Below are 19,565 nucleotides of genomic sequence, written 5' to 3'. Positions count from 1 at the left end.
CTAATACCAAACTGCTGATCTTTCCTGAACCTGTTTTTCCTGTAGCCATCTGCACATAAGTTAATGACAACACTGTCTTTTACTTTCTCATGCCAAAAAAACCTTGGAGTTCTTTTTCACTCCTCTCTGTCTCTCACACCCCACATCCAATGCATCAGCAAATATTTGCATCCTTTCTCACAGGATTACTGCAATAATCTCCTTACTGGTCCCACTGCTTTTCAGCCTATTTCTCAATACGATAGGATGGTCCAATTAAAGCATAAGTCAGATCATGTAACCTCCCTGCTCAACCCCACCAAAGGTTTCTATTTCACTTAGAGTAAAAGATAAAGTCTTTATAATACCCATACATAATCTGTCCCCTCCTGCCTCCTCACTCATTTTAAATTATGTCCTACTATTTTCTCCTTTGTTCTCTCTGCTATAGCCATACTGGCCTTCTTGCTGTTCTAGGAACACACCAGGCACTTTCCTTCCTCAAGGTCAATGTACTTCCCATGCCGTCTACATTCCTCCCAAATTTCTGCATGACTCATTCCCCCCTCCTTTAGGTCTTTACTGGCTCATCTTTCTATTTGACCTTTCCTGACCTTTCCTGACTATTATGTTTTAATTTCAAACTCCTGCCCCAACACTCCATATCTCCTTTTCTACCTTACTTTTTCCATCACCAATAGACCATGTTTATTTGGCTTATTGTCTGTCTTCCTCCACTAACAGAGACAAATTTTGTGTGTTTTGTTCATTACTGTATTCTCAGTACCTCTTTTAGTGAGTAGCACATAGCTGGTATTTCAAAAATACTTGCTGAATAAAGTAAAAGCAAACTATGAAAAAGTAAGAAGCCCTGGGTCAGGGTTGTGAGAAAGTGGTAGGCACCAAAATGTCTCCACTGAACATTCTGATCCCTATTACAGAATCTGGGCCAAAAGTATACAAAAGAACCAGAATTACTGCAGGTCAAGTGAACTAGGCCAAGTGTCTTCTAGATATTCTTAGATATTCTTGTAAATTTTATATGCTATGGGAATTTCTAAACTTCCATATGTTAAAGCAAACCAGAAGGTTTTAATAAAGATTATATTGGAATTCTCAGCATGTCTGCTTGGTCACAGAATGTAGCAAGAGTTTCTGAAATGGACCCAGTATTCAATGGGGATAGGAATGAAAACAACATAATTGAGTGGATTCTAAATTGCTAGGCACTTTTGGGGCACCTGGGTGGCTCAGTCAGTTAAGTGTCCAACTCTTGATTTTTGCTCAGGTCATGATCTCGTGGTTTGTGGCATTGAGCCCAGCTTCGGGCTCTGTGCTGACAGTGTGGAGCCTGCTTGGGATTCTCCCTCTCTCTCTCCCTCTCTCCCTCTGTCTCTCTCAAAATAAAGCAATAAACATTAAAAAAAATTAATTGCTGGGCATTTTACGGTATTTCATTTAGGCCTTCAACAACTCTGGAGTCCAAGAATGTGATTTCTACTATCAATATATTAAAATTGAGGCTCCAAGAGAATAATTTCTCCAGAGTCACACAGGTACTAAATGGCAGACTTAAAATTTCTTCTCACTAGCTCCTTAATTTAGGACTTAGAATCTTTAGCTAATAACTTGACTACTTTGACGACTTAGGAGAAACCACTTAATATCTCTGTCTTGGTTATCTGCAAACCAATGCACATTCACTTTAGACACATACCTCAGAGTGAACAGGGTAATGATTTCAGGTCTATCTGGCTCTTGTTCATTTCTGAACTCTTTAAGAAGAAAGAAAATATTCTCAATATTCGGGTTCACTGTGGCTCTTGTGTTTTCTATTTCACATCTTTAGGCCCTCAAGTTAAACCATAACAACCACCACTCTACAAAGCCTCCTGGGACATTTTCCCAAGTGAAACAAATACTCTGGCTGCGTGAGGGTGTCAGGCGGGCTAGAAATGGAACTCCTTGCTGGCTAACCATGTGAAGGACTTTGTTTGAGGGAATCTCATGTTGCCAGCACAGTCACTTGTCAAGGACAATAGCTGTTGGCACAGCATAATATGTGAAGATTGGGAGAGCTGCCAGTGAAAGCCAACTCTTTTGTGGTGTGTGCAATGTTGTGCTGGGGCATCAGCTGAAGTTCACCATTGATGACCATCTGAACACCGCCTTTCACTGACAGGGCACCCAAAAGGACAGCTCAGCAAATTGGAGAATGAATGTCTAGGGAGGGGCTACATAGTGTAATGGGAAATAAATGAGAATAGGTATGAGGAAACCCTCATTTTAATTCCAGTCTTGTGACACTGATACCTTCTGTAACCTCCCTGGGCCTCCTTGTCCTTATTCACTCAGTCATCTGTCTAAGGCACCCAGCAAATCGTTATTAAATGCCAACTTGTTTTCAAGGCATTAGGTCAGATGAAGTGAACATTTTATGATTCTGTTTTATGTGTATTAGGCATAATAATAGTGTCATCTATCTTAAAGGGATGTAGTAAAGAGGAAAATCCAGTGATAAAAATGGAAATAACTATGTTTGTCTTGCTTGCTTCATGGATCTATTATGAGAATCTTAGGAGTTAATTATATGGGTATACTTGACGAACTTAAAGCATTGCATAACTATGTGGAAAATAGATACTTTAGCTAAGATGAAACTTATACCATTGCTGGATATTTAGTGAGAGAAATCTCGAAACTAATGAGATCTGGTGCCATTTTTCTTTTCTTCTTGTTTTTGCAAAAGCAAGACTTTCAAAACTAAAAATAGAAGTTATTTTAAATAAGTGTCTCTATAGTTTTTCTAAGAAAGTACACAGATAATAACGAAACCTGAGGTTCAAACTCTACTCTTGCATACTACTGAATAGTTGTGGATATTCAGGCTCTAAAATTCCATATTAGAACTGGGGGTGGGGATTTTTTTATTGCCAGTATATCAGTTAGGATTGGGTTTTGCTGCACATAAAAAGAAATGTGCACTACCAGTGCCTAAAGCAAGCCTGAAGGAGAAAGACAGTCTAGCTATGGCCTTTGCAGGATGTAATATATTTTTTCCCTCCATTATCCTAACATGTGGATTTTATTATTCAGGCCATCTCAGGGCTGTTAAAGCTCCAGTTATCACATCTGCATTGCAGGTCAAAAGAAGAAGGAAAAACAGAAAGAACCCCTCCCAGCTGAGCCGAATCCATTCAAGCAGTCTTTCTGGACTTTGCAGCTAGGAATTATGCTTTCATACCTTTGACAGAAAACAGTCAGGTAACTGTACTTAGCCACAAGGGAGGCTGGGGAATGTGGTTTCTCACAGAGAGACTCTATAACCAGCTAAAAATTGGGGAAATCGGATGTGAGAGTAGGCAATCAGCAGTCCCATCCACACAAAATATTCAGAAAAAATATTCAGAAAAAATTCACTTATCAGTGAATAGATAAAATTTCCTCAGTTTTATCTTTTCCTCCATAAATGTTTTATATTCCCTAGGTTTTAATAATATTATCTTTCTCTTAGAACACAAAATATTTGATTCAATACAAAATTATATGCTTGTTTTTCTTATATAACTTAAGTATTTGTATTTCATGTTATTCTGTAAAAAAAAAAAAAGCAACTTTCAGGTATTTTATCATATGATTATGTTTGAGCCCCATTAATCCAAATGAAAGGAAATCTTAGAAGTTTAGTCTCAGTACACACCCTATGTGGAACTAGCTGCCAGCTTCTGTTCCTTTAACAGCCTTAGCTCAGAAGCACTTACTAAGAAGCATATTGACTTGAACATCAACATAACACAAGATATCTCTGAATTTTTTTCAACACGGAAGAATGTTCTCCTACTGTGGCCACAGCCTGTGCTTCTTTCTACATCTGTCCTCAAATTCCTAGCAAGGAGATTATACTCCTAGTGAAATCCCTCTGGTGTTTTGTGTTGACTTTATCCATATGTATTCTTGTAGGCCTTTTTGTTTATTTACAATTTGCCTTCTCAAGACCTTCAGTAACTGAGCAACTGTGCCTAAGGGGCTCATTTCCTAACCCGAGGAGCATGGCAAACCAGCTGGGTTATGAAAGAGCAGTGGAGTGTCCGAAACTGTCCTAATCATTTGAGGAAGTGTCCTTTGCACACCACACACTGGGATGGCAGCCAAAGGAGAAATGAGTTCTCGATTTAGAAGCAAAGGTTTCATTTCTTTAAAAGCACCTATCACTGTGTGACATAAACATAAATTCAATCCAATTTGGGTCTCGCTGGCAATAGTCTGATTCCTGAATGAAATAAAGCTTGGAGAAATTTGAAAAATCTAGTATGTTACATGATATTGGACCAATCACTTAACCACACCAAACTATTGTTATTTTACAAATAACAGTAATAGTTATATCTGTTCATTAACACAGTATGTTATGTGTTATTTCACATACTCCCCAAAATATTACAATACTATTAAATAAATATAAGAAGCATAACTACTGGTCATCCCCCATCCAGTCAAAGGATTTTGTCACTGAAATGCTAAGATAATTTTTGGTGAGACTCTGATATAAAGGTCACTAGGTTACTCACTCTAGAGAGACAATTCATCTCCATAATCTATGTTATTCAAGATGGCGTTAGCATCCTACCATTCTAGACCTTATTATCTCTAGACTCCTTTTTTCTTCCTTGGGTTCGCCCTTAATTCTAGGCATTTAACTGTCCCTTGCCTCTCCCTCTAAAGACTGGCAAAGGAAAATAGCAGCAATTCTGGTAAATAGAACAAATATAAATGGAAATGAGCCAGAGACAGTTTGTTATATTCAGTAGATATAGGTTCAGTAGAATATCAAGTATTGATCAAATGGCAGTATAACATGGGAGGTGATAGAAGATGGAATGGGAGCTAGAACATATTCTCTGGAGTTAGGAGAGGGCAATTCATGTCTTGAGACTATTCTGTACTGGCCACTCGATCTTTAGCAAATCATACAACCTCAAAGACTTCATCTTTGAAGGTGGTAATAGCACAAATAGCACAAACGAAGAGTGGTAACTGCACACACGTTTTGATATTTGTGTACATTAATATTACCCACATTGTGGGCAGTATACTAACCGTTACCTATCACTATTAACTGACACCATTATGAGACGTTCCCTAAATTTGAAGGTCCGTTTATTTTGTGCAGTATTTGAGCCGATGCAAATTGAATGCAATAGAACATCCCAGAATGACTCTAATAGGACTAAGCCTGTTTCAAGGTCTTTCAACAGGAAAATTGAGACTTCGTAATGTGTTTTTTAATCCGTGGCTCACTCTGAGTCCCGCGCTTTTATTTTGTCCTTTTCCGGTGTCTAAAAGCTCTGTGGCTTGGAGGCCTTGCTCTCTTCCCGATTTACAGTTTGGTTTCATCAGCGCTCCTGTTTCCTGTTTTGTCCCTGTACGGGCAGCTTGTTTTGCACGTCTAAGTCCTTCCCCTTCCTCTTCAGAGGATATCATCATTTCCAATAGGGATGGGCAACACCACCAGCTTCTCTTGCTACAGCTTTTCCTCTTCTTTCTTTTTCTTTTTTTAACCTCCTTTGAACCTTCCTAAGCTTCCTGTAATGACTACATCTCTGTTCCTGCTATTTCAGTATTTCTGTGGCTTCAGATTTTGATCTGGATTCACGTCTTCCAGCCAAAACCATCTCAAACAAGTATTTTGAGGTTTTTGCTGGAAGGTAATTTGAATTTGTTTGCATGGCCACCAACTCCCAGTTTAGATGTCACGAGATTTTTGGAGTGGAGGAGTGACTGTCCCAGAATACCTTTCTCTTATTATCACCGAGCTGCATTATTAGCAGGGATGGGCTATTTTGTTAATGACTCAATCTTGCTTCTCATAATTCTAAATAACTACTGCTAAATCAGGATAATTGAATTAAGGAAGTCTTTCATTTCTGGAGGGTTGATGAAGAGTTAACTAAAGTCAACCACAGATATGGCTTTATTTACATGATTTGATATAACCTGCATCAATGTGAATAATCAAATACACATACACTGGTGCACACACACAAAACACATGATTATTCTTTGGTAATCTTATGACATCTTTTCTGTAAGGAAGCCACAAACACAAACTGAATATGAGCAAAATAACTTCATTGTCTTGCCAGATGACCAATGACCTCTTCTGCTTCTTTTCTTTTTCTTTTTTTCTTTTTCTTTTATTTTTGGTCACCATTGTTTAGGTGAAGAGCAAAAAAGCCCAAGATATTTCTCAGGCTACTCTCAAATTATTAGGCTCTGAGTTCACTCATTCAACAAGGGTTCAGTGAGCACCTGCTATGCTCCAGCTGCTCACAATATAGCTCTGTACAAAACGGATCAGATCCTTGCCACCCAAGACCTTATCAGCTTTCAGGATCAGAAATCTTATTCATTGGACAAAAACCCAATGTGGTTCAAAATTCCAAGAGGAGAACACCGAGGCAAGAGTAGAGATGGAGTTTATCACATGCCCCATCATGTGTTTTCCTAACAGATCAAATGCAATGCAGACTGGGGTCTTGCTCACTCTTCCTTCCTGTTTATGTCACTCAGAACTCACAGCCACATTTCAGGAGCTAGATATTTCATTTCCTACCAAGCTAAGACTTTGGCTGTGTTTATTATTATTCTCATCAAATGAGAGGGCCATTCACTTACCTAACAATATTTCTGCCCTGCACCTTGACAGCCCCAATTAGAACTGTTATCTTGTGTTGATTTTCTAGGAGGCAAGATAGTTCCTCAGAGTCACCTTCTCTTGCTTCATAATATCACTCTTTAGACTGACTGAGATATTTACTGGAAAATGCCACCCATTAAAAGCCACCACTAAGTTCTTAATTGAATCCCCACTTTAGTGTTTTTAATCCTTTGCGTTTGTATGGTCAAGGGAAAAAGTAAGCCAAGTATTGGTTCTTCACATCCTCCATTCATTTGTGTGACTGTTTTTGTACCATACCTACGTATATAAAGCACTTTCCAAGTCTTTTTAATATTATCCGATTTGTGTGTAGTAAGGACGTAGGAGTGTGTTTGGCTTTTGTTCACAGGTAGTTGTGAGAATTTCTTAAGATCCACTGTTTTGTAAGATCTCTTACTGTTCTTGTTTTTAGCTAACAGAAATTGGAAAATAAAGATTGTGGGAGTATAAATGAATGCTTGCAATGTTTGTCATTTTTAATTTTTTAATTTATTTTTGAGGCAGGGAGAGACAGAGCATGAGCAGGGGAGGAGCAGAGAGAGGGGGATACAAAGAATCCTAAGCAGGCTCCAGGCTCCGAGCTGTCAGCACAGAGCCCGATGCGGTACTCAAACTGACAAACTGTGAGATCATGACCTGAGCTGAAGTCAGATGCTCAACCAACTGAGCCACCCAGGCACCCCAAAACAAACTTTTTTAAAAACGTGAGAGGGGCCCCTGTGTGACTTAGTTGGATAAACATCCCACTTCAGCTCAGGTCATGATCTCGCAATTCATGGGTTTGAGCCTGGCGTCAGGCTCCATGTTGACAGCTCAGAGCCTGGAACCTACTTCGGATTCCGCGTCTCCCATTCTCTCTCTCTGCCCTTCCCCTGCTCTCACTCTGTCTCTCTCTCTCCCTCTGTCTCTCTGTCTCTCTCTCTCTCTCTCTTTCTCTCAAAAATAAATAAAAAATAAAAAATAAAAATAAGTATTTTTAATGTGAGATATTATTGTGATGATGATGATGATGATGATTGATGTCCAGGGAGACACCAGGCTGAACACACCTGGAATGACTCAGTAGGTCACTAGAAGTCAAGGATCAGAAATGTGAACTGGGTGATGAGTTTCAGTAGGTGGTTACAGAACTGATGGGGTAAGTCAGCAGTGTTATTAAGGAGGATACGGAGCAATGCCTATAAAACCAAACAGTATTAAAGTGCCCTTTTGGGAACAAAGGACATTACCTGGATGGAACAAAGTGCATCACCTGGTCTGGACCCAACCACACGAGGTCCTGGACCTGAGGAGAGAAGATGTTGAATCCAGCTAGCATGGTTAAGGTTAAATGGGGCAAAGCTCTTTTGGTTTTCTCTTTGTTTGTTTGGAAAATTCCTCAACAGGAATTTTATGGTTTTCACTCTTTTAATATCTGACTTCTATATAATGGAAGAAACAATAGCACTCTAGAAATCCTCTATACAGCCAGACACATACATATTGAAGCAGGGAGACTCTGTGTAGGCTGATAGGTCTTATAGGTCTCACCCTACCAAAGCAAGAAGGTAATAAATTCCCTTCTATTCATGTTACAATTATATAAGCTATTAAATGTATTGCTATAAAATGAGCCATCTATTTGAAAATCCCACTACAAACAGCTTGCATAATTGCCAAACTGGTCATTGAAAAATGTACAGTGGCTAAGAATCTAGAAGTAGTTGTTGAGTATCTATTGTGTGCAAAGTATTATTACATAATGACAGAGTCATGCCGTTCTGTTGCTTTATGCATAGATTTGCATTGCATAATCAATATCTAACTAATTTCTTCACACTTCAAGAAAAATAATAACCCAGAATCTCCCACTGGGAATACCGTACCACATATTTATAAATTCATAGCATTTTAAAGCTGGAAGGACTCTTAAAAAAGAATGGAAATCAGCTCTTCCGACTGTCTTCAAAATGCTGGTTAATGCCCTAAGGAGCTGTTGAAATATTAAACTATTATTTTTAAAACATCCTGCAAAAGAAATTATTTAGTCAAATATACCAACTGGCTCACTGAATCCCCACCTATTATAAGAATTTATTCATCCTAACAATGTCAATCTTAGGAAGTGCAGAATAGAAATCCAGATAATGTTAAGTGACTGATTCAAAGTGAATGGCATGAATCATTCATCACCGTGAGAGGACAATCAGCCAGGCATCTAAAGAAATAAGGCCTAGGGTTTGACCTGGTTGATTATTTCTGTTCCCAGCTGAAAAATGTTTTCTGAATTTTGCCCAGTTCCTCTTAAGGTAGACAAATGTTAAACAGAAAGAAGTGGTGATGTGCTTTTGTTCAGTATGGGCTCATGGGGGAAGTCCTCTAATATTTTCAGCTAGTTGCTATGGAGGCAGCCAGCAGCAAGCTCAGCTAATAAATTTCGGCTGACAGTGTTGTGGGATGATACTACAGTGGCAGTTAATAGACACCTGAGCACCGGAATTGTGCAGTAGAGAAAAGTAAAGCAGGAGGACAATAGCAAAGCTTGCCGAATAGAAAATCACCAAGTGCACACAAGAAAGGTGTAGTTTTGGGACTTCACAAGGCGTTTGCAAACACCAGTGGATGAGGTATGCACATTACCTTCCCACCTGCCCTACCACAAGTAACTATCTCAGGGAGAACCATGTACCTGCACATTGTAGGCAGGGCACAAGGAGAAGCTGCTTAAACTCTTTGGGTGGTTAGCTGAGCTTCAAGTAACTTTGAAAACTCATGTTACACGCTCATTGGATTTCTAGAGTTGTTAGGTCTTCTCTGTAGAACTTCTGAAAATATTCCAAAATGCAATTGGAAAGAGTTAAAGAACTAGCTGCCTTCGTTTTGTTTAAATGAACAAAGAAGTAACAACAATGACTGTCATCGTTAGCCATTCTCCTCTATGACTCTGGACAGAACTTTTTTTTTTCCTCCTGTTCATAGCTTCCTGTCTGGTGTTTGTCTAAGCAGGGAGGAAAGCCATCGTTCAAACTCCGCAATAACAGATTGCAAGCTAAGGCTTTTCTACACTTTGTTTAATTTTCCTGAAATGTCCCTTTGTCCAGAAATGATTTATTGGTGACCTAGCATGCTTTTCTTCTTACTCAACACTCCCCTGGGGACATAGTTAAAACGCCACTTAGCTGTAATTCTCCTGGGTGGGGAAGTGGCGGGTGGTGGCAATGAAACCAAAGCCCAGATTTGAGCAACTGTGGGCTGTTGACTTTATGCTAGTCTTTCATAAAGAGAACCCTCAAAACACCGCAGCCATTCAGCAAACAGTGTGCATTTCATCTAAGCCTGGCTGGCTTTGTGCTTGCCTTTCTTCAGGCTAGAATGATCCTAACCAGCAATGTCTTTGTGTCATGATGCAGAAAGTTGGCAAGTACACATGAGGATAATGCTGAAGTATAACTTCTGAGTGGGGGAGGGAGCCAGAGAGAGAAGTAAAGCTCTGTACAATGACCAGTGGTTCTCTCTCATGATGTTTATTCCAACAGAGGTCAATCATTGTGCATTGTCCCTGTGGGAGTGAATACAGCATATTATTTTTGGGTAAAAATTAAGATTTCTTTTGGTGGTAAAGTATATGAAAAATAGAAGCTCTCTGTACTTGATTTCTTTGTTTTTATTTAAATGCCTCCAAAGCATTCTTCCATAAGAAGGAAAATGACATAAGTCTCTAAAGATGAAACTGTTTTAGTGACAGAAACGTTCAATATCAAATCTACTAGAACTACTAGGATATGTTACGAAAGTTTTGAGAAATTCTCATATGGGGGCACCTGGGTGGCTCATTCAGTTAAGCATCTGACTTTGGTTCAGGACATGATCTCACAGTTTGTGAGTTTGAGCCCTGCATTGGGCTCTGTGCTAACAGCTCAGAGTCTGGAGCCTGCTTCAGATTCTGTGTGTCCCTCTCTTTTGCCCCTCCCCCGCTCATGCTCTATTTCTGCCTCTCACTCATAAGTAAATAAACGTTAAAAATTTTTTAAATAAATAAATACATGAATACATAAATAAATCTCGTATGTAGCAAACTTTGTTGCTTATTCAGCAAAATATTTTCTCCTTCTTCCTAAAGGAAACTCAGATTTTGTTTTCCTCTCATTTATCATGTGCCTGGGGGAGGTTGATTCCAGCTTCAGGGAGATGTCTGATTGGTCTGGGTAATGCCAGCCCTCTGTCAGTAAACCATTCAGGGACAGGCATGTGATTCAGTTCTGGAAAGTAAGTAAGCAAAAGTTTCCTGGAGGATTTTGGGAAGTTATCCCTCACCATTCGGAGAACCACAGGAATCCAGCCTTTTCCTCCTTGGATGGGAATAAAGAAGCACATAGTCCCAGTTGTTCTTGCAGTCATCCTATATCTACAAAGCAGACAAAATTGAGGCCAAAGCTGTGGATGGTCCTTGTGACATCACCAAGCCAGTGGATCAGTGAATCAATTTCATTGTTGTTTTATCCATTCAAGTCAAACTTATGTTACTGACAGCTGAAGGCATCCTTTCAACATAGAACTATGCTATCTGCCAAGCCTCATGCTATAGGCTGTTAGTTGTTTGCTTTCTCTTCTTTCCCTTTTTTTTTTGTACATATGAACCCCAACCTTTGTGCTAACTCAGATTATCTCACTCTGACACTCCCCTTCTTTCTCTCCTTGCCTCTTCTCTCTGTTCCTGTCTCTTTTGCCAGTCTTTTCTCCAGTAGTATCTTAATCTCATTAGTCACAGACAGTATCAAAGAATAGGACCACCAGTAGATATAACTCCGCATTAGGTGAAGTTTTGCTTCTGTGTCCTTCTTGTACTTTGGCCATCCACACCCCTCTGCTCCCAGCAATCCCCTCCACTGCTCCACCACATAAAATAAAGTCTGTGTGTTCTGAGACATCCATCCAAAAACTATGTCTTTAGTGAAATACCTTCTGGAGATAGTGCTTTAATCCAGTGGATTTCAAATCTTTTTTTAAAAACTGAATTGTAATTGACATATAATTTTATACTAGTTTCAGGTACATAACGTAGTGATTTGACTGATGTTTTTATACATTACAAAATGATCACCTGGAGGAGTCTGGTTAACATCTGTCACTATACAAAACTATTACATTATTATTGACTATATTCTCTATGCTGTAAATTACATCCCTGTGACATTTATTTTATTCAAATCTTTTCTGACTACAACCCACATTAATTATCAACACTTGGTATATACATAATATATACATAAAACACTAAAGCAAAATTTCCCTAAAACACTTACATTTACTACCTGTGAGACATTCTGATATTTTCTATTCTGATCTGGTTCATTTTAAACAATTTTTGTTTCTACTCACTACACTAATAGATGGGTTGTGACCGCCAAAAACACTGCTTTAATCCACAGTGGAAACCACGATGGGCAGTGTGACAATTCTGTAAGGAAGTCTTTGAGGGTATTTAAGGCCTTATTTAAACTTGAATAAAATGTTAGCCAACAAAGACTGGGAGAGATTCTGTCTTTGTGAATATATGTTTCTTTCTTTCTTTCTTTCTTTCTTTCTTTCTTTCTTTTTTTCAAAAAAAGTCAAGAGTGAGTGAGACTTAGTGTATGTTGACAAAAGATGTGGTCCTAGTAATTTTGGGAGATCTTTCTAAAATGACAGATATATTTAACAAACACCATGGTAGTTATTTCTGAAAGGTAGAGAGGTTTTCTTCAAAAGCTGTTGGTGTGCCAGGGTCAATTTATTGACTGCATTTTTATATTTAGCTTTTCAGGGCCTATTAAAGACATCTGCTTGATCATTCATTTGGCAGCTTTCTACTTCTTTAAGGGCTGGGGATTTCATAACAGCAGGTTATCTGTCAGCACCATTTTTATACTACAGGATTATGGCCAAAATGTGTTGGCTTTCCTGTTGATAACTAGTCGTTATCGGCCGTAACCACTCTTACTGTCTGTACCATAGAAGGGCCACACATACAGAGTTTATAGAATGCCCTGCAGAAACTGTGAAATACTATATAAATATAAACTGATGAATTTTTAAACATAAGAAATTCTCCTTCCCTGAAGGCCAGTCATGAATTTTCATATTTCTATTAATAGTATGGAGTTCTATGAATTTTTTCCCACAACTCTAATTAATATGCACATGCATGTGCATGCACACACACACACACACACACACACACACATACACACACACACGCCTGATTTTTAAGCCTATATTCAATACACTGCAGATTGGTTGATTATGCACAAGCCTTCAGATCTCCCTTACAGAACATGTTAGGAAGTAGGTTTTCTTGTATACATAGTTGTTTATAATGTGACACATCCAGGCTTATTAAATAATGTAACATAGTCTTAGTAATTAAGACAAGGTTTTGGAGACAGAAAGGCTCCAAATGCAGTTCTACCTCTTACTAACTCTGTGAACATGGATGAGTTTCTTAATCTCTTAAGTTCTGACGTTCCTCATCTATAAAATGGGGATAATATTCATTTCACAAGGATGTTATAGGATTGGGTTTATCTCTATGCATTAAGTTAATTTCATGATTCACTAATGGATCATGATCACCAAAAACACAGCCTTAGCACACAGCATAAACTCTGATATTCAGAATCATGGGCATGTGACGAGTTTGTAGTATGTGAGTGTGTGTGTGTGTGTGCGTGTGTGTGTGTACTTTTCTAAAGCACTTAACACAATGATGATACCTAGCAAAAGCTCAGTAAATGGTAGCTATTAATAATAATAATAACTAATGATAATAATGAAATTTTTATCCCCAAGCTCCTGTGGAAAAAATGCAGAAATCTAGGGTATGGTACTTCTCATGTTCTTTTCAGTGTCCTTGTCACTGCTCCCCAAACCACCTAGAGACGGATGTTATGGGTCATGGTGCTTAAGCTCTGGAATAATACTGCAATACAAATTTCTAAATCTTTGACAGTGTGTGTGTGTGTGTGTGTGTGTGTGTCAGGAGGACAAGGTGCTAGTCTCTCTTCTTACTAAAGGAACTTCCTTAAAAATAAATATACTGAAAAGTAAAGACAGGAAACTTCACAAAATCAAAAGAGGATGTCAGGAAGTACAGGATGTGAGGTTGTTTTCATTTCCTTCAGTGTTTTTCTTATTAATCATATTTATAACTTTAAAAAGCATAACATCTCACTATTCCTTCTCCTTAAGACCAAGTTCGTTAAAAAAAAAAAAACAAAACTATGACCAAGAAAGAACTAGTTTAATACTTTCTGTATTAAAATGGCATTTAAGGATCTCCCTAGGTGGCTTAGTTAAGTGTCTGACTTTGGCACAGATCATTCCAAGATCTTGCCATTCCCAAGTTCAAGCCCCATGTCCAGCTCTGTGCTGACAGCTCAGAGCTTGGAGCCTGTTTCAGATTCTGTGTCTCCCTCTCTCTCTCTGCCCCTCCCCCACTCACGCTTTGTCTCTCTCTCTCTCTTTCTTTCTGAAAAATAAACATTAAAAAATTTAAAAATAATAATGACATTTAAGTCTCTGATTCTGTCTGAATAGGACTAGTCGCATTCAGTCTTATTTATTTATTTATTTATTTATTTTTTCAACATATGAAGTTTATTGTCAAATTGGTTTCCATACAACACGCAGTGCTCATCCCAAAAGGTGCCCTCCTCAATACCCATCACCCACCCTCCCCTCCCTCCCACCCCCCATCAACCCTCAGTTTGTTCTCAGTTTTTAAGATTCTCTTATGCTTTGGCTCTCTCCCACTCTAACCTCTCAGTCTCATTTATTTATAAAGCTGCTGCATCATCAGGTGGTTCATGCCAACACGGAAAGAGGATAAAAGCAAAGTACCTTGAAGTAGAAAATGAGAAGGAATGTTGATTTTTTTAGAAATGTTTTGATCATGATATCTTTCCCAGAAGACCTTTCAAACACAGGGGCCTGGGCAAATCAACAAATGCCTAAAATTGAAAATCCACTTCTCCTTTTAAGAATCAAGGCTACAGGAAAACCAGTACTTAGCAGCTGTATGAATGCTGAGCATTCTGTGTCTTATCACATGCATAGGAAAATGAGCAGGTTGCCTGCAGAATTTTGTGCATGAAACGGAGATCTGCATCCTGTGGTAGTCACTGAGCAGCACATTTCCTCTTGGACATCGAAACACAATTTATCTACAAACAAATTTCTAGAGTTCCTATTTGGCTAAAAACCAAAATAAACAACAAAAAAAGGTTGTTTTGCAGAGTCCTCTGCTTTGCTGAACAGATAGATATGAAGGTTATGGGTGGGTTCGTCTTTATTACTATACTTGACTTATTAACACTTTGGGACACAAAAAATAAAGTGCGGTCCAACTTTGAAAATGTTACGATCTAAGTCAAACAGTTCAAAAGGTCGTAATTCAGGTCCATCCAGAGAGTTTATATTTGAGAGGCAGGAAGTCACTTGATGTTAAAAGCAGCTTCTCCTTCACTTCTTAATAAGAGTCCCTATGAAAGTATATGGACGACATATGTTGTTTTCTTTTTATTTATTTATTTATTTTTTTTTTAATTTTAAAAAAAAATTTTTTTTCAACGTTTTTTATTTATTTTTGGGACAGAGAGAGACAGAGCATGAACGGGGGAGGGGCAGAGAGAGAGGGAGACACAGAATCGGAAACAGGCTCCAGGCTCCGAGCCATCAGCCCAGAGCCTGACGCGGGGCTCGAACTCACAGACCGCGAGATCGTGATCTGGCTGAAGTCGGACGCTTAACCGACTGCGCCACCCAGGCGCCCCCATATGTTGTTTTCAACTGCACTGCATCCCTCGCTCTGGGAAAACACCACTGCCCTCTTCCACATGGTCTTAGAGGGGCTGCCAATCACTGTACCCCAGCCCCACATAGGACGCAGGTCTGGCCAATCCTAAAATTCCCTTTTCCTGAAATAAAGATCTGATGTTGAGATATGCTTTCTTTCCCCTGGGATGCCAAACTAGGGCAGAGATCCCAGGGCTACCAGATGCCATCCTCACGATGCACAGAGGAGGTGGAAGAGGCCCGGCTGCAGAAAGAGAGTATGACAGAGACAGAGAAGTAAGAGAAGGAGAAGGAGGCGCAAGAAAATAGGAAAGTGGGGGAGGGTAAGAGGAGGAAGAAATTTAATCTAACCTTGGCAGAGCTATGGTTGAAGCCAGCTGATTCCTGAACTTTCTAGAAAAGCAAGGCAACAAATTTCCTTCTCTGTTCAAGCTAGTTTAAATGTGGGGTCTCCTGGCTCAGTGGGTAGAGCATATGACTCTTGATCTCAGATTTGTGAGTTTGAGCCCCATGTTGGGTGTAGAGATTACTTAAAAATAAAATTAAAGGTGCCTGGGTGGCTCCATTGGTATATGTCTGACTCTTGATATCGGTTCATGTCATGATTTCACTGTTCGTGAGTTTGAGCCCCACATCAGGCGCTCTGTGCTGACAGTGTGGAACCTGCTTGGGATTTTCTCTCTTCCTCTCTCTCTGCCCCTCCCCTGCTTGCTCACTCTCTCTCAAAAATAAATAAATAAACTTTTAAAAAATAATAAATAAAATTAAATTAAAAAAAAAACCTAAATGAGGGGTCTGCCACCAAGAGAGTCCTACCTAGTGTAGTAGCTGCTGTTCATTCATTCATTTATTCATTCAACAAATGCTTATTGCGTGCCTACTATATGCCAGGCCCTAACTGGGTATAGAGCAGAGGGGTTTGTGGACACAGGGTTCTTGCCCTCATACAACTTATCCCTGGTTAGAAAATAATCACCACACACACACACACACACTCAATTTGAATGCATATATTTGATGTTTCATTTTATGAAGGTAAAGAACAGGGTACAGGAAAATAGCAGAGAAGGAGAATGAGGTAGAGAGGACTACAGTGTCATTAGAATAATATTTAAAGAAAGAAGTGCATGGATTGTGGTTTAGGAGTGCAGATGAGGTGGCATGATGGAACTAGAGAAAACTTTATTCATAGGAGACCAGGAGCCTCATCCTAGTTCCATCAAAAAATAAGCGCTTTCCTCATCAAGAAAGAGATTATAACAGTTGTCATTTTTTAAAGGGCTACAATGAAAATCAAATGAGAAAATATGGCTGATGCGCATTTGAAAAAAGGAGGGTGGCATAAAATCCAGTGTGCACATGACAGGAAAAATACCAGGACAACCTGGTGTACCCGTTAGGAAGCCTGGACACTGTCCAAGGACAGGGAGGCATCCAAGAGGCCAAAGCAGAAGAAACGTGAAAGTTAATGGCCCACCAATGGCCACTGAGAGGGTTGTTTGCATATACAAAGGACACACAACACAATATTTACTTATTTATTCTATATTTTCATGTGTTGAGAAGTACATTTTAGTTAGTAATTTCCAACATTCATTATTCAACAACATTCCGAGGAAACAGCTCTCAATAATGTTTACCATCATAATATTTTATAAAACTGCTTATGGTATTTTTACTTTCCATTTCCTGCATGGCTTTTGTGCCTTCCTTTACCAGACACGTTAAGTCATTTTTAAAAGGAATGCAAAAAACAAAATAGCCAAAAAGGAGGCACCACCATTTCTCTAATTCTTGAGTTGACTTAAAAAAAATCCAATTATTAAAATAATGCCTATCATTGTGAAAAATTCAAGTAGCACAGAAAGGGATAAAATGAAAAGTTCCTCTCCTACCTCCTTGCCCGGAAGTAATTAATCTTAAAAGTTTACTTTGAATCCTTCCACAACTTCATTTATCTGCATAGTCCGTTGAAAGCTTGAGTAGTAGTCTCATGTCAAAAAAAGGAAGGTCACTTCTCCAAGTGAAGGAACAATATGTGTATGCACTGTCTTGGGTATGTCCCGTCCACATGAATATTGCCCACTTCTAATTTAAGGATAAATTAGGCTGTAATCACATTGGTATTCAGGCAGAATATTCCACTGTTTTCATTTGGGTGACTTTCTGAACTCCCTCTCCATGGACCAAAACAAGCATCTCAGGATTATATCAAGCCAGAGAAAGTGGAGTAGAGGTGTGAATTTGCTTCTTTGGCTACTTACTGCTCTTTGACATTGGTCCCTGACCTCTACCACTTGGGTACCGTGCTCCAGGCAGGCTCAGTGTTTCTTTCCACTGACCACAGACTGGCTGTGCCTCCATCCACAGCAGTGAGCCATCAGATTTCTCTTTGTTTGGTCTCAGAGCGTCAGCCTGAATATAGGAAAGGCCTTGCCTTCATCCCCTCCCCGTCTGGAAGATCCCCAACGCTGGCCTTTTTGAAGCAAGCTGTCATTATTCTGGTCTTTTGTTTTTCAAATCCTTTGTAGTTCCCCTTTTCATAAAGGGGAAGGCAAGGAGGCATTAAACAGCATGACCAACTGGGAAAACTAGTATTCAAGCCAGACAGAAGAGTACATTAGAGGATGTGAAGCACAGAAGAGGATGGCTATGGGGGCAGATGAGGACTTGATTAGAAATATTTGTATAGGGAGCACCTGGGTAGCTCAGTTGGTTAAGTGTGGGACTCTTGAACTCAGGTCAGCTCAGGCCTTGATCTCAGAATCATGAGTTCAAACCCCATGTTGGGCTCCATGCTGGGCATGAAGCCTACTTAAAAAAAAGTATTTGTATGGTATTCTAATGCATTTGCATTATCTAGGCATTGCAGGGAGGGCCTTGTTGGAGGCTTGACACAGAACAGTGTCAGAAATCATATTTTCCTTTGAAAAAATATTCTGATGCCAGCAGGGATAGGGGGTTGGAGGGGAACAGGCTGAAGGCAGTGATAGCAGTTAGGGGGCTGTGGCAATAATCAAGAAAGAGATGTTGTGGGTCCAGCATCTTAATCCCTTCTTATATCAGAGGGAGTTTCCATTCTATTGGCCTATGAGTTGGACCATAAGCCAATCTCCTACCATAAAAGACAAAAGCCTGATGTGTATATTTCTAGCCTTCCCTGCAGCTAGAGTTAGGATTTAGTAAGGCAATAGTTCATTCTAATAGTGCTAATAGAAGGACTGGAGACAGTAATCCCCCGTAGCACTGATTCAGGGCCAGCAGGGATGGTGGTCTTATGTAAGACATTCACAGGCCACAGGTGGCAGAGGCAGTGTCTTTGGGGGAAGTGGTTTAATGTGATGATATTTGGCTATAGTTCTGGCTCCCTGAACTCCCTTTGTTCTCGCCGATTTTCTAAGCCTGAGGTTTCAGATTTCTGAACAATTTTCATTTAGTTTTAAAAATAATCCTCTGAGGAGGTAAGGCAGGTGTTATCATTCTCATTAAGGTGAGGAAACTAAAACTTTGAAAATGTGATTTTTAGTGCTTTAGATCTTAGTGCTTTGTCTCTGTGGCAAAGTGAAGGGAAGTGCTAGAAACTCTGGCTTACTCATGGCACAGCTTTCTAGAGTCACATAGATGTGTATTAAGTTAAAAATTAGAAGTTAAGTTCCTTAAAACAAAATGGAGTAAAATGCAATCTATGTAAAACTAGCAAGTTCAAATAAATTTTACCTTTGTAGGAAGTAAGCATCTAGATTCCTGAGGGATACAAAAGCATTCATCTCGGTAGTGTGCACTTTGGTGGAAATGCATGGGAAGTCTTGAAATGCAACATCAGCCAATCCCTAGGCTAGCATTGCAATTAGCTACATGTCCCTATTTAATTTAGTAAACACGATATTTAACCTTACATATCTGATCTATGTGTACATACATAATAGCCTCATTCATATATGTTGTTAAAGCTCAGAAGTCTGAAACATTTCAATAAATGTGCGATAAAATGTATTTGACCAAAGATTGGCAGAGATGAAGATGTTACCTAGTGCTACTAAGTACACATGAAACATTC

This window comes from Neofelis nebulosa, chromosome 3 (assembly GCF_028018385.1).
Source record: "Neofelis nebulosa isolate mNeoNeb1 chromosome 3, mNeoNeb1.pri, whole genome shotgun sequence".
Lineage (NCBI taxonomy): Eukaryota > Metazoa > Chordata > Mammalia > Carnivora > Felidae > Neofelis > Neofelis nebulosa.
Note: the sequence above shows the minus strand (reverse complement) of the source record.